We start from the raw sequence: 14,039 nt of genomic DNA on the forward strand, positions 1-14,039 counted from the left end.
AATTTAAAGGTAAAATGAGTTTTTCCTAAGATATTCTGGCTGTTGAGCATCATCAGTATCACATTTCTAATATTCGCTTAAAGCCAAAAACAACCTCAAAGGAGCTTTCATCTTGGGCCTTGTTGCATCCCTCATTTTACAAAAGTTTATCTATTGATTTGCTATTCCCATCACATACTCATTAAGAACTTCACACTGCAATACGTTCTTTCATGGGTCAAAGAAAAACAAGTCAGCTAATGCAGCAGTATTTTCAAAAAATTCTCTAGACTCTTCAATATGCTTTTTCCATGACTAGGCATGGACCAATATGACATCAATGAAATCATCCATGTGTGGCACTCCATACATTGACATCTGTATCATTCTGGTGAAAACATGGATTTTCATACCATCTCAAACAGCATTAAATTATTCTCTCCACATCTAATCTCTCTAAATTTCTATATCAAAATAATACTTCCTCTACTTTGAATTCTTCCTTAACAATATCCTTTCTCCTAAAGTCATATCTTACTCTGAACACTTTGATCATTCCATGTTTGATCATAACATGTTCAGTCTACAGCAATCTGAAACGTAAGTCTCTCATCCTTCAAAATTTCACCCACTTCCCCTACACAAGATTTTCCTTTCTCCATCTTTTGTAATTACTACCTTGATTTCTGCTCCTGAAAAGTAGCCCTTTACACTTTCACTAAGACTACACAATTCTCAGGAAGCTACACATGACTACTATGCACCCAAGGTGGGCTCTTATCATGTCTGTTTTTTCCTACACCATAAAGCTTTGAAACTTATTCCAAGTTATTCCCAATAATTATGATCTGCTCTCATAAAAAGGCAACCTCCCTTAGAAAGTCTTTAATTCTTCTCTCCTTACGGCTTTATCCATCTAGCCTCTTTTTTTTCCAGTTAAGCAAGTCCTCAGTTAAGACTTGTTCAGAGCAAGTCTTCAATACAAACAAAAAAGATATCTGTGATGTGGACATGTAAATAAAAACAAAACTGTGTGTCGTATGGTTTCCAAGTTGGTCATAAAGGTATTGGAAAACCTTCAAATAAAGAGAGGTGTGGCTTACCTATCTAACTGTCTGTCAATAAAACTATCATACATACCTTTTCAGAAAAGGGTCACTCAAAGGGAATTGACACACATTTCAGCTGCTGGCCAACTCCACAGCTTCCAGCATCAAACAAACAACTGCAATACTTAAAACATCCGCTGAAGATACTAAGTGGCTGTCTCACATGTGAAGGAAGTACTTGCCTGCAAAAAGAATTAAGAATGCGTGAAAAGAATCATGAGTGGTTGCACCAACAAATATAAATAGAAGGATAACAAGAGAAATGGAAAAACTTGAAGGGAAATATGGAACTTGAAAATAAATAATGCATTTATGATTGTGCTAAGAAAGTGATCCTCTAGTGAGAACAAGGGTCTGAGTGTGTGTGTATGTGTGTGTGTTTGTGTGTATGGGAGTAAGTTAAGATTCACCAAAAATAAGCTTGGCACAAGCTCTTGTCAAATGACAGCCCATTCTCAAGGTGCCAATGCTGGCACTGGTTAGGTGTGTGTTCCTGAAGTGCTGTAACCAGCCCAGGGCAGTCCACAGATGATTACGGTGTAATAGGCTGTTTTACATACATGTCTGTGTGTGTTGTGTAAAATGCAACGAACTGTTTGATCCCACAAAATTTGAGTTATCAATTCCAACTGTTTCTAGAATTGGACTAAACCCAATAGTCTCCTCTCTGTACAAATAAAGATTGACTGCAGTGATAGTATGGAAGAATACCCTTTAAAGTGTTTTTGATGCCAAATTCAAATTAATCAATACAGTAATGATACAGTGCATAAATCAACATATCATGCTAACAGGATAATAACACACCAGTGTAAGGGAAAATTAAAACAATTTCTGTAAAAATTTTCATTTTAAGTAATCTTTGAATAACAGTCAAACTAATACAAATACAGTAATATCACTTCTGCAACATCTGTTTACATAAGTTCATTCTCTGATAAACCAATATACAGATGAATATATGATAAGCAAATATTTGTACAATGAGGAAGTTGAATGTGATAAAACTGACAGAACTAAATATTTTGACTCCATGGCTGACTATTGCAACTTTACTACATTGGTTTGTTTCTCTTCCTACACTCCAACCGCTATTTTTTGACCTGATGCCAAAATATTTACTGCACAAATTCCAGTTATTTAAACTATACCATTCTTATGTCTAATGCAGCAAAACTACGAATCATAAATTCAATCTTATTTTTTATGTCATGTCAGAGTTAGGGAAAAATTAGTTAGACTTCAAGATAAGCATAATGCTCAGCCTACTACCCTCTAACCTACTACCCCTCTAATTAGCTCCTTTGCATCCAAGCTTCTTTTCCAGTTACAATACAGATTTTGAAGTCTTCAAATCAATTCCTAATCCTAATTCACTTATATCTTTCACTTTATTGCTCTTAATCACTATCATTTTCATAGATATCATGTTCACCATCAAACATAATATTCTACTTAAGAATAAAAACTTTACTTGCTAAAGCAAAAAATCAAAACAAAGATATCCCAAGACAAAAGCTTTTTGTCAGAGGAAAGGATAAATCATTTAAATGTCAAAATCTTAATACTTCCCAACTATCAACAATTACCATAACAATGTCATATGGTTAAAGGTTTTAGTTTATCATTCAAGTAAGTATACATGCTACAGCTACTGAGTTCCAGTTATAATTTGGCTTCAGTTATTCATATATATATATATATATATATATATATATATATATATATATATATATATATTTTTATTTTTCATACTATTCGCCATTTCCCGCGATAGCGAGGTAGCGTTAAGAACAGAGGACTGGGCCTTTTTTTGGAATATCCTCACCTGGCCCCCTCTGTTCCTTCTTTTGGAAAATTAAAAAAAAAAAAAGAGAGAGGGGAGGATTTCCAGCCCCCCGCTCCCTCCCCTTTTAGTCGCCTTCTACGACACGCAGGGAATACGTGGGATGTATTCTTAATCCCCTATCCCCAGGGATAATATATATATATATATATATATATATATATATATATATATATATATATATATATATATATATATATATCTTTTCTTTTCTTTCAAACTATTCGCCATTTCCCGCGTTAGCGAGGTAGCGTTAGGAACAGAGGACTGGGCCTTTTTTGGAATATCCTCACCTGGCCCCCTCTGTTCCTTCTTTTGGAAAATTAAAAAAAAAACGAGAGGGGAGGATTTACAGCCCCCCGCTCCCTCCCCTTTTAGTCGCCTTCTACGACACGCAGGGAATACGTGGGAAGTATTCTTAATCCCCTATCCCCAGGGAAATATATATATATATATATATATATATATATATATATATATATATATATATATATATATATATATATATATATATATATATTTTCTTTCTTTTTCTTTCAAACTGTTCGCCATTTCCCGCATTAGCGAGGTAGCGTTAAGAACAGAGGACTGTTGTATGGTTGTATGTTGTATATATTGTATGGTTGTGAGGCGTGGGCTATGGATAGAGTTGTGCACAGGAGGGTGGATGTGCTGGAAATGAGATGTTTGAGGACAATATGTGGTGTGAGGCGGTTTGATCGAGTAAGTAATGTAAGGGTAAGAGAGATGTGTGGAAATAAAAAGAGCGTGGTTGAGAGAGCAGAAGAGGGTGTTTTGAAAATGTTTGGGCACATGCAGAGAATGAGTGAGGAAAGATTGACCAAGAGGATATATGTGTCGGAGATGGAGGGAACGAGGAGAAGTGGGAGACCAAATTGGAGGTGGAAAGATGGAGTGAAAAAGATTTTGAGTGATCAGGGCCTGAACATGCAGGAGGGTGAAAGGCGTGCAAGGAATTGAGTGAATTGGAACGATGTGGTATACTGGGGTCGACGTGCTGTCAATGGATTGAATCAGGGCATGTGAAGCGTCTGGGGTAAACCATGGAAAGTTCTGTGGGGCCTGGATGTGGAGAGGGAGCTGTGGTTTTGGGCATTATTGCATGACAGCTAGAGACTGAGTGTGAACGAATGGGGCCTTTGTTGTCTTTTCCTAGCACTACCTTGCACACATGAGGGGGGAGGGGGATGTTATTCCATGTGTGGTGAGGTGGCAATGGGAATGAATAAAGGCAGACTGTGTGAATTGTGTGCATGTGTATATATGTATGTGTCTGTGTGTGTATATATATGTGTACACTGAGATGTATGGGTATGTATATTTGCGTGTGTGGACGTGTATGTATATACATGTGTATGGGGGTGGGTTGGGCCATTTCTTTCGTCTGTTTCCTTGTTAGGGAGATAAATGCAAGAGTTTTGGAAAGAGGGGCAAGTATGAAGTCTGTTGGGGATGAGAGAGCTTGGGAAGTGAGTCAGTTGTTGTTCGCTGATGATACAGCGCTGGTGGCTGATTCATGTGAGAAACTGCAGAAGCTGGTGACTGAGTTTGGTAAAGTGTGTGAAAGAAGAAAGTTAAGAGTAAATGTGAATAAGAGCAAGGTAATTAGGTACAGTAGGGTTGAGGGTCAAGTCAATTGGGAGGTAAGTTTGAATGGAGAAAAACTGGAGGAAGTTAAGTGTTTTAGATATCTGGGAGTGGATCTGGCAGCGGATGGAACCATGGAAGTGGAAGTAGATCATAGGGTGGGGGAGGGAGCGAAAATCCGGGGAGCCTTGAAGAATGTGTGGAAGTCGAGAACATTATCTCGGAAAGCAAAAATGGGTATGTTTGAAGGAAAAGTGGTTCCAACAAAGTTGTATGGTTGCGAGGCGTGGGCTATGGATAGAGTTGTGCGCAGGAGGATGGATGTGCTGGAAATGAGATGTTTGAGGACAATGTGTGGTGTGAGGTGGTTTGATCGAGTAAGTAACGTAAGAGTAAGAGAGATGCGTGGAAATAAAAAGAGCGTGGTTGAGAGAGCAGAAGAGGGTGTTTTGAAATGGTTTGGGCACATGGAGAGAATGAGTGAGGAAAGATTGACCAAGAGGATATATGTGTCGGAGGTGGAGGGAACGAGGAGAAGTGGGAGACCAAATTGGAGGTGGAAAGATGGAGTGAAAAAGATTTTGTGTGATCGGGGCCTGAACATGCAGGAGGGTGAAAGGAGGGCAAGGAATAGAGTGAATTGGATCGATATGGTATACCGGGGTTGACATGCTGTCAGTGGAATGAATCAGGGCATGTGAAGCGTCTGGGGTGAACCATGGAAAGCTGTGTAGGTATGTATATTTGCGTGTGTGGACGTATGTATATACATGTGTATGGGGGTGGGTTGGGCCATTTCTTTCGTCTGTTTCCTTGCGCTACCTTGCAAATGCGGGAGACAGCGACAAAGCAAAAAAAAATATATATATATATATATATATATATATATATATATATATATATATATATATATATATATATATATATATATAAATATATATATATATATATATATTTGTTATTCATTTTTATATATATATATATATATATATATATATATATATATATATATATATATATATATATACCACTAAGCTAAGGGGATAAGGTGGGACAGGCCATCTAAAAGCATGGGCCTGTGGCATGATAAGGCTTGGAAAATCTTCAACAACAAGAGGTAAGCATAGGAAGATAGCAATTATTTACAAAAAATATCTGTTGTCCAATTTACTTTAAATGATTAAAAAAAATTATGATTCAATACATACATATACAACTGATAATAAAATCAACAGAAAAGCTACCCAAGTCAATAAGTTTGAAACATTCCCTATTTGTACATGACATACAAAGATTTCATTTCTATAAATGCTCAGTCAAACATAAGCAACTCATCCAGTTACATTTGCATATTCCAACAAAACAACTTGATTGTTTCCTTAAGCCTCACAGGGACCTCTCAGCATATGCAATAGTTACATTCATGAAAATGGTTGCATAAATCAAATAATGTAAGTAATTAAGATTAAGGGTTTCATTTTTAGTAGGATAGTACCCAATATCATATCGGTGGAAAATTATAGTATGCATGTACCAGAAAATATAAACTACTATAATACACATACTTTACAATGAATTATATCAATATAAACAGAAAATAACAAACTCAACTCCAACACTTATGTTTACTACTGCTCCTGAATTGTTTGCTGGTGCTGATGGAGAGAGGAGGTGAGTGAAGGAGTTACTGGGGAAAGGGGTCATCTGGGTCAGATAATGTGGTTGTGGAGGGTGGTGGTGATGGTAAAGCGAGTTCAGCTACAGCGACACTATATGCTGGGGGCTGGTCCTCCTTACGAGTGCCTAGTTTCTTCAAAAAGAAATCTAGTGTTCTGTTTACCCTTCACTATCTTCTCACATTGATTTATTTGTAACCCCTGAAATCAGCTAGGACATTTCAGGCCACCTTTGAACACCATTCTGTGTCTGGGTCATCCTCATCAAATATGGCAAGTGCAAGGTCAGTGTGGTGCAGTGCTTCAGCTAACTTCTTACTAGTGAGAGATCACATTCGCACTTGGTGTTCGATCCATGTGCTAAACATTCATTCTATTCTCTCCAGAGTTGAACCTTCGGGATACAAAGTCTTAGATGAATTGATCAATGTTCCACTCTTGGCACTCTACTTGATCTCTACACTACCACAAATAATCAATAAAGTAAATTCATGAAGTCCAAGGTCACACATGATATCCGCTGTTGACTCACCTTTTTCATAATGTTTGAGCAATCCATCTTAACCTCAATGGTGACAGCCTTGTGCTTTTTAGCACCACTGGTACCAGAAAACCTTAAAAGATGTTTTCATGACATGATGCAAGGGGCGAATCAAATGCAATATACAGTATACTGCAAAACAAAATACTGCAGCACGCCATGACTACAGACCCAATCTGTGTCATGCTTACATGAACTTCTTGCACAGCAATGGCAATGCCACACCAACACACTGTCAACCCAGTGATGATTACGTTATTCCAAACTTCAGCTCGCATAAATCAAAAAAAGGAGTAAATGGACTACGCTCATTATCCTATAAGTCACATAAATCAAATACACATAAATCAAGAGGTTCTTGCACACCATGAGGGGAATTTTCCAAAACTGCAGACCATCTTCAAAAGTAGCACCAAGTACCCATAACCAGACTTTGCCACAGGAAAAGAGAGAAAAAGATAGGTGCAAAATTTCTCCAAACCACTCTTGGTCAGTTGTATAAACAAACACCATTAGGACTGACATCTGTTCTCCTAGCACACCACAAACTTAATGTCTCATATCAACAGCCACCCTTTAGTTAATCTCTAGGATATGTAGTACATTCACTTTTTGGATAATCCTCGTAGATGACCCTCAACCTGGTGTACAGTACAGCATGCTGTTACAGTGCTCCACCTACATTCTTTTGTTGTTATCTCCATGAAACCACAAATCAAAAGTACCATAATGAAAGTTCTAAAACCATTTACCTGGATTCATATTCATCATTTTTCAATTAGATGATGAACATGAAAAGTGATCCATGTACCAATATTGAACAATACTCCTTGATGTCTTATACATTACTTTCAAAAAATGCCTTTCACCTTCAAGTTATACATTTACACAAAAAAGGAAGCTCTACACCTGAGTGAGCTTTTCAACTCTACAATACTCTTTGTTTTTTGGTGAGACCAATACAATCTCCTCTTCTTGTTTTTAAGTGAGAACAACTCAGAAGTAGAATACTTCATGATACGAGGTCTGCAAAAACTTGAATTTACCAAGTGTGATGTCATCAAATGTCAGTAGTATGAATATGTATACAATGGTTATTGTGAATAAAAACCATGCATAAAAAGTTTCTGAGAGCAATGCATGGATCAGTCGCATACATGACTACCACATGACTGGTCAAACTGAAAGCTGAAGAAGAGCAACCAAACTCACTGCTTTAATAAAACTACTCATTAACAACAAACAACAAAGAACCTTATACACTTCAGCAGAAAAATTTCAGTTTTCACATAGTACTCAGCATGTCAACTATGATTATCGTACAAACAATAAATTTTGCTCATGTGCAAGTGTTATGATAATACATGGTGCCTCTATCAGTCTCCAAATACCTTTGCACAAATCAGACTGTATCAATATCAAGGAAATTAGAACAACTGCATACATTATACACACACTGCCCTGTTATGTTTTACTGCTGGAATTTGGTTTTCTGAAAATACTGTAGGTAAAGAAGTTCCTTTAGTATTATTCTAAATGAAAGAAGGTACAAGCCTCCCCCACTATCCAAAAATAATACATTCCAAGAAAAATGAACGTACATCTCTCTGCAGTGTACCTAATACTATCTGAGAAACGTAAAGGTACATTCCCAATATTGACCACTCCCTGTTTTCACTCTAGCCACAAACAAAAAGCATATAAACTAATTTTCTGGAAATAATTTTCATTTCAATCCCTTACATGGTTCATACTTGAGCTTCAAAGCATTTGTTTCTGAATATTATCTTCTACCACGGTAGCCAGTATCTTTTCATTTCCCAACTTTTGTTGAATTCCTTGCATTCAGTGAGAGTGACTGACCCACAATATTTTTTCTTTGCATTCTTAGTTGTAGACTACGCATGCTACATTCTGAGGGATAGCAAACTTGTTAGTCAGCCATTTGGTGATTTCAGGTTTGTCTTCAATGTCAACATTACCTTTAATCTCTTCATAGGGGTTGCAATGATGCAAAGAAATAATCCAGAAAGTAAAATTGTGAGAATGGGGCTTTTGACTGGATCTATATTTGCTGAACACTTAGTGATTTTCTGCTGTGGCTAGTGACATGGTTTGACTTAAATTTTTCTTTTGTGTCAAGGACCAAAAAGATATCATAATTACATTTTTTTCCATACCTGATTACAAGATAGTGCCAGGAACACAAAGAAAGGGTGCATTCTAGGGTTTTCCCCAGCTGCTTCACATGTCCTGGTTCAGTCCATTGACAGTTCATCAACCCTTGTATACCACATCATTCCAACTGATTCTAATCAGTGTTCACCCCATCCTTCCACCTCTAATTTCGTCTCCCTCTTCTTGTCCCCCTGCCTCTGACACATATATCCTCTTTGTCAACCACTCCTCACTCATTTTCAAAAAATGTCCAAATCATTTCAGGTCACCATCTTCAGCTCTCTCTACAACTTTCATTTTATTACCACACCTCTCTCTTACCATTTTATTACTTAATCAAATTTACATGTTGAGTACTATCATTTTTGATAATGTTCCCCATTTCCTATCTTAATTAGGCAGCATAAGGAACAAACAAAACAGCATCCTCATTTACTAACACCTACACTTTAGTTGCCAAGCATATTGCACCAAATCCATAAAACACCATCCTCAGCCAGGATCAATGCATCTATTTCATAGTCTATGGTTTCCCTTCACCACTTCATATGCCCTGGTTCAGCCTACCTATTGACACCTTACATAAATTGGAACAGAACAATTTCAGTTATGTTACAAGAATATCATCATCAGGAAATCTCTTACGTTAAAGTCAGTGCCATAGCTGTGATAATTACATATTCAATGCTGTAGTTGTGATAATGAATTATTCAATAATGTAGTTCTGATAATGGCGTATTCAAGACTAGTCGCAATAATGATGTATTCAATGCCATAGTTTCAAAACTGACTTAAGGGTATTACTTCCCCACCATTATCATCACAATTACAGCACTTATTCCAGCTTGATTTTTTCTCACAATGATATTTTCTTAGGAAACTTCAAAAAGGATTGCTCAATACCCAAAAAGTGTCCAATAGTACTAACTGTGTGTGTATCACATTTGCTAATCTCTGATACAGAAGAAAAATATGAGTTAAACAAAGTCACTAGCCACAGCACAAAAATGCCAAGTAACTACTGTAGCTAATTTCAGTTCATTTTTCAACAAAACACTAACATTTCTAAGTATCATATACAACACACGCACATGCACTCTGAATAAAATAACATATCAACACAAAAGTTACAAATAACCTAAAAGCTCTCAGAACACTGACTGGTACCAGATCTGGACAAGATAAAAAATCTTTTATTATCCTCTAAAAACAATTCATCCACTCCAACCTACAGTATGCCTCATCTACTTGATCAACCTTTTCAAAAACAAACATAAGAGATCTGGAAACCTCACAAACAGAGGACTCAAAACAATCAATGGCTACCTAACTACTATAAATACTCAACACCTACACCACAAAACAAAACTCCTCCCAATAAATTCCCATTTCACATTTCAAAATGCTCAGCACTCAGTTCTCTGCAATAGCATTACACTCTTCCCATCCAAACTACTCCATGACTAACTATCAATACCCTGCTTCATACTTCAGCAACATATACTCAAAGATCTCCCTCACCCTAAAAAACACAACACTGAAAAAACATAAACACATCACAGTGACACGAGAACTACACAGCTGCTCTCCTGTCTTGAACACCACCCCACCAGTCATTCATCCAACTGAAACCACACATCCCAGATATGTATGAGTCAAACTTTCTATGTTCTGGACATCACCCACTCCTTCAACAACACAAACACCATATTCAACACATCTAAAAACCCTTCATGCCCAAGATGCAACTATCACTATGAAGACAGAGTGCTCAGATCCCTTGCAATCACACCCTGTAGACAGACACACATCACTAAACTTCATGACCTGTGGTCTTGCACAGTGGACATGGACAGCTTCCTGAGCACTGCAGGGTTCCCACAGAAGAGGAAAGGGGCTCCTGAAGCAGGATGGTAGGTAAATATATTTTGCATATGACTTTCTATTAACATCAAATCCAGTTCATATGCTCTACTATAGAATATATTTCTGTACTCTTATTCATAATGAAAGACTGGCACCATAAAATGCCTGATACTTTTGTTTATCAAAAATAACATTTCTATATAATTTTGTTTGAAAATATATTACAAATGTTAACAAAATACCATCTTCCAAATACCTGAGTTGAGGCAAAAATAAACATGATTTACATTCATGGGCTTCCATGATGAAGTGGTTAGCATCTTCTAAACTATAACTTGGTCTGAATTTGCAGCTACAAATATCAGCATAATTTGAGTTACCTATCACAGGATCAGGGCCAATCAATATATTTTTCAGCTTCCCGAGCATTACTCTTGTTTTACAAAGCCAACAGAAAACATACACACACACACACACACACACACACACACACACACACACACACACACACACATCATAACGGCTTAAGAAAAAAAAAGAAGCACAAAATTCAGGTTTCACACAACAGATGGTTTGTTCTTCTTACAGTAAGTATTGTAACTGAAAATTACATGTTAGCTATACTTTGTGCACTATTATGCTTTCAAAATGTATTAGTCATTTTTCCAAAATATACCTTTTCAGAAACATTTTGCTGCTGCTGGTAAGAGGGTAAGAAATAATTCTGAACCTTGGATGTAAAACCCTCTTTTGAAGGGATTTCTGATCCATATCTTGAAGCAAAACATTTCAACAGGAGATCCAAAATCTACCAAAAAAATATATCTTAACTCTTTCAGGGGTATGAATGTCAACTGCTTCTTATACAGCAGGGTACTATTAGTTTCAATCTACACACATAATACCCATTCACAAGTTGAATTCCAAGTGGACTGTAGGCTCTGTTGGCTGGCCAAAAATGGCAACCTAAACAAAAGATGAATCACAGGAGTTACCTGGAAGCATCAGAAACATGCTTGTAACCACAGTGGATGGTCGTGCACCTTCCCTTGATATCTACTGTGTCTGTGACACCTAATGCCTCATCCACTCTGCCCACTGCTGCAACCCCACCACCACTACTGTGGACTGACCAGTCCAGTATGTGATTTGTTTTTCTTACACTAAGAGTACTTAACTCATAGTTCATAAGAAAAACAATGGTCTTACGTTTTTGTAAACTTAATCACATCAGTAAAAAAAGTTACAATAATTCAGCACACTCAGAACTGGTTAATCCAACAAACAAAGCAATTTCCTCAACTAGAAATGGCTGTCAAACAATTTTCCTGCTTATGCGCACTGGGGAAGGCCAAAAATTCAATTGTGCACCAAAAGGGTTCAAAGAAGGTTATTCACTGGGATGTTTAGCAGAAGCCATAAACAATAAACTCCCCTTCACCTTTACATCTAATCTTTCTTTCTTTCTTTCATTGCTTACATACCATAGCAAAAACTCACTGACCTGTTTTGTGTGTGTTATGTTATTACTCGTCAGGGGCATTACACTCCTTTCAGATTCTGACATATTTTTAAGATGACGAACAAGAGGACTTGTGGAATGGAGTGATCCTCAAACACTTTCTATAGAAGATCACACAGCTGCTTCCCAAAGTGTGACTCCACTATCTATCATTGGTGAATCCTCCAACTGAAATCTGTGGAAGCATCCCTGCTCTCCCTTGAAAAAGAAGCATATCAACCAGAAAATCAAAGGTCGTAGGTGACATGAGTTCCCTAGACCACCTAAATTTACAAATAAACAGGTATACAATATCATATATCAAACTTTACACATCTGAAAACAGACTAAATACACCAACCAGCTTTAAATACAGGAAGGGTGCTTTGTATATAGATGGAATATCTATCTTTACATTTTACCAAAATACTTGAAAGCCTGTCAACCCTACTGATTGGAAACTTTTGAACTTACAACTTAAAATCACATTTCATAACCAAACAGGTATAACACTGCACGAGTAAATTTTAAGTTGTCAACCCTTACTTATTAGAAAACCTAGAATAAAATAATTTCACAATCAACCACAGTGCCATGAGAAAGATTTGAATGTATCAAGTATTCAATTCTAAGACATAAAGTAATTAACAAGGGATAAAGAAATGCAAAACACCAAAGGAGTATTAAAAAAAAATTTCATAAGTAACATGCAGCAGCTTGATAGTTCTTTTTTTTTCACAGCTAGTGAATATCAGCATCAACAACACTATCCTATAAAACAGGAAAACTTCTCAGTCAGTATCAATAAAGTATCAGCTTTTCTTTGTGAACACTATGTAAAAATATCAGAAAAGTAAATTCTAACAGAATAAACTGACCAGTTAGTCACTAATTCTTTAAACACAAAATATTTCTGGAGGTATACTGATGTTCCACGAGTTACATGTATATCAACCCACAAATAATTTCTTTTATTCTTTATCACAAAACTTTCAGTAACTAGTTAACTGTACTGAAGACAAGCCTGGAAATAAGCACTTATCTGAGCATCAGCTTTTTCCAGCCAACTGAGCTCACATTGAAGCTAATTTGTGATAATAGGGCAAAAGTATAGAATCTTAGAATTCACATCAAGATTCAGACTCATCATCCATTGATTTCATCTATTACAAAACTCTTCCTAAAATTACTGACTGAATATGTGTCATATCTTATGAGGGAATTTATTTACACATCATTCAAAATGGATCAGAATACAATAGACTGTGGTAAACACATCAAACTCCATAAAGACTGCCAGACTGCCAATGAACCAAATACAGACACAAAGGACTCAGCCCATGTGCAGTTATGCTGTGAGTGAAAGGTCTCCTTTGGCATGGTTGCATCATCATCAATGGACGGAAAGGAGGATAATCTCACTGAGGAATTTCTCACCCCAAAGAAGTTAAGTCATTCCCTTGCTTTCGATTACAGCACAGGAGCCCCATACAAGAGTTAAACAGTATAAGTAATTAAGGGTGTGTTACTTTGTTTTCACATACAGCATACAAAGATATGAATTCTGTTTCCACACACACTTCTACAAAGACTGCCAATAAACCACAAATTAGCATATAAAGCTAGACATTTTCTTTTCCATGTCTGGTAAAATTCTGCAAATGTCTATCAATGACCCATACATTAACTTAAAACATCCTGAAACCTGGTCTTAATTTCAAACAGTTAATTAGAG

The sequence above is a fragment of the Panulirus ornatus genome, chromosome 31 (genome assembly GCF_036320965.1).
Source record: "Panulirus ornatus isolate Po-2019 chromosome 31, ASM3632096v1, whole genome shotgun sequence".
Taxonomy (NCBI): domain Eukaryota; kingdom Metazoa; phylum Arthropoda; class Malacostraca; order Decapoda; family Palinuridae; genus Panulirus; species Panulirus ornatus.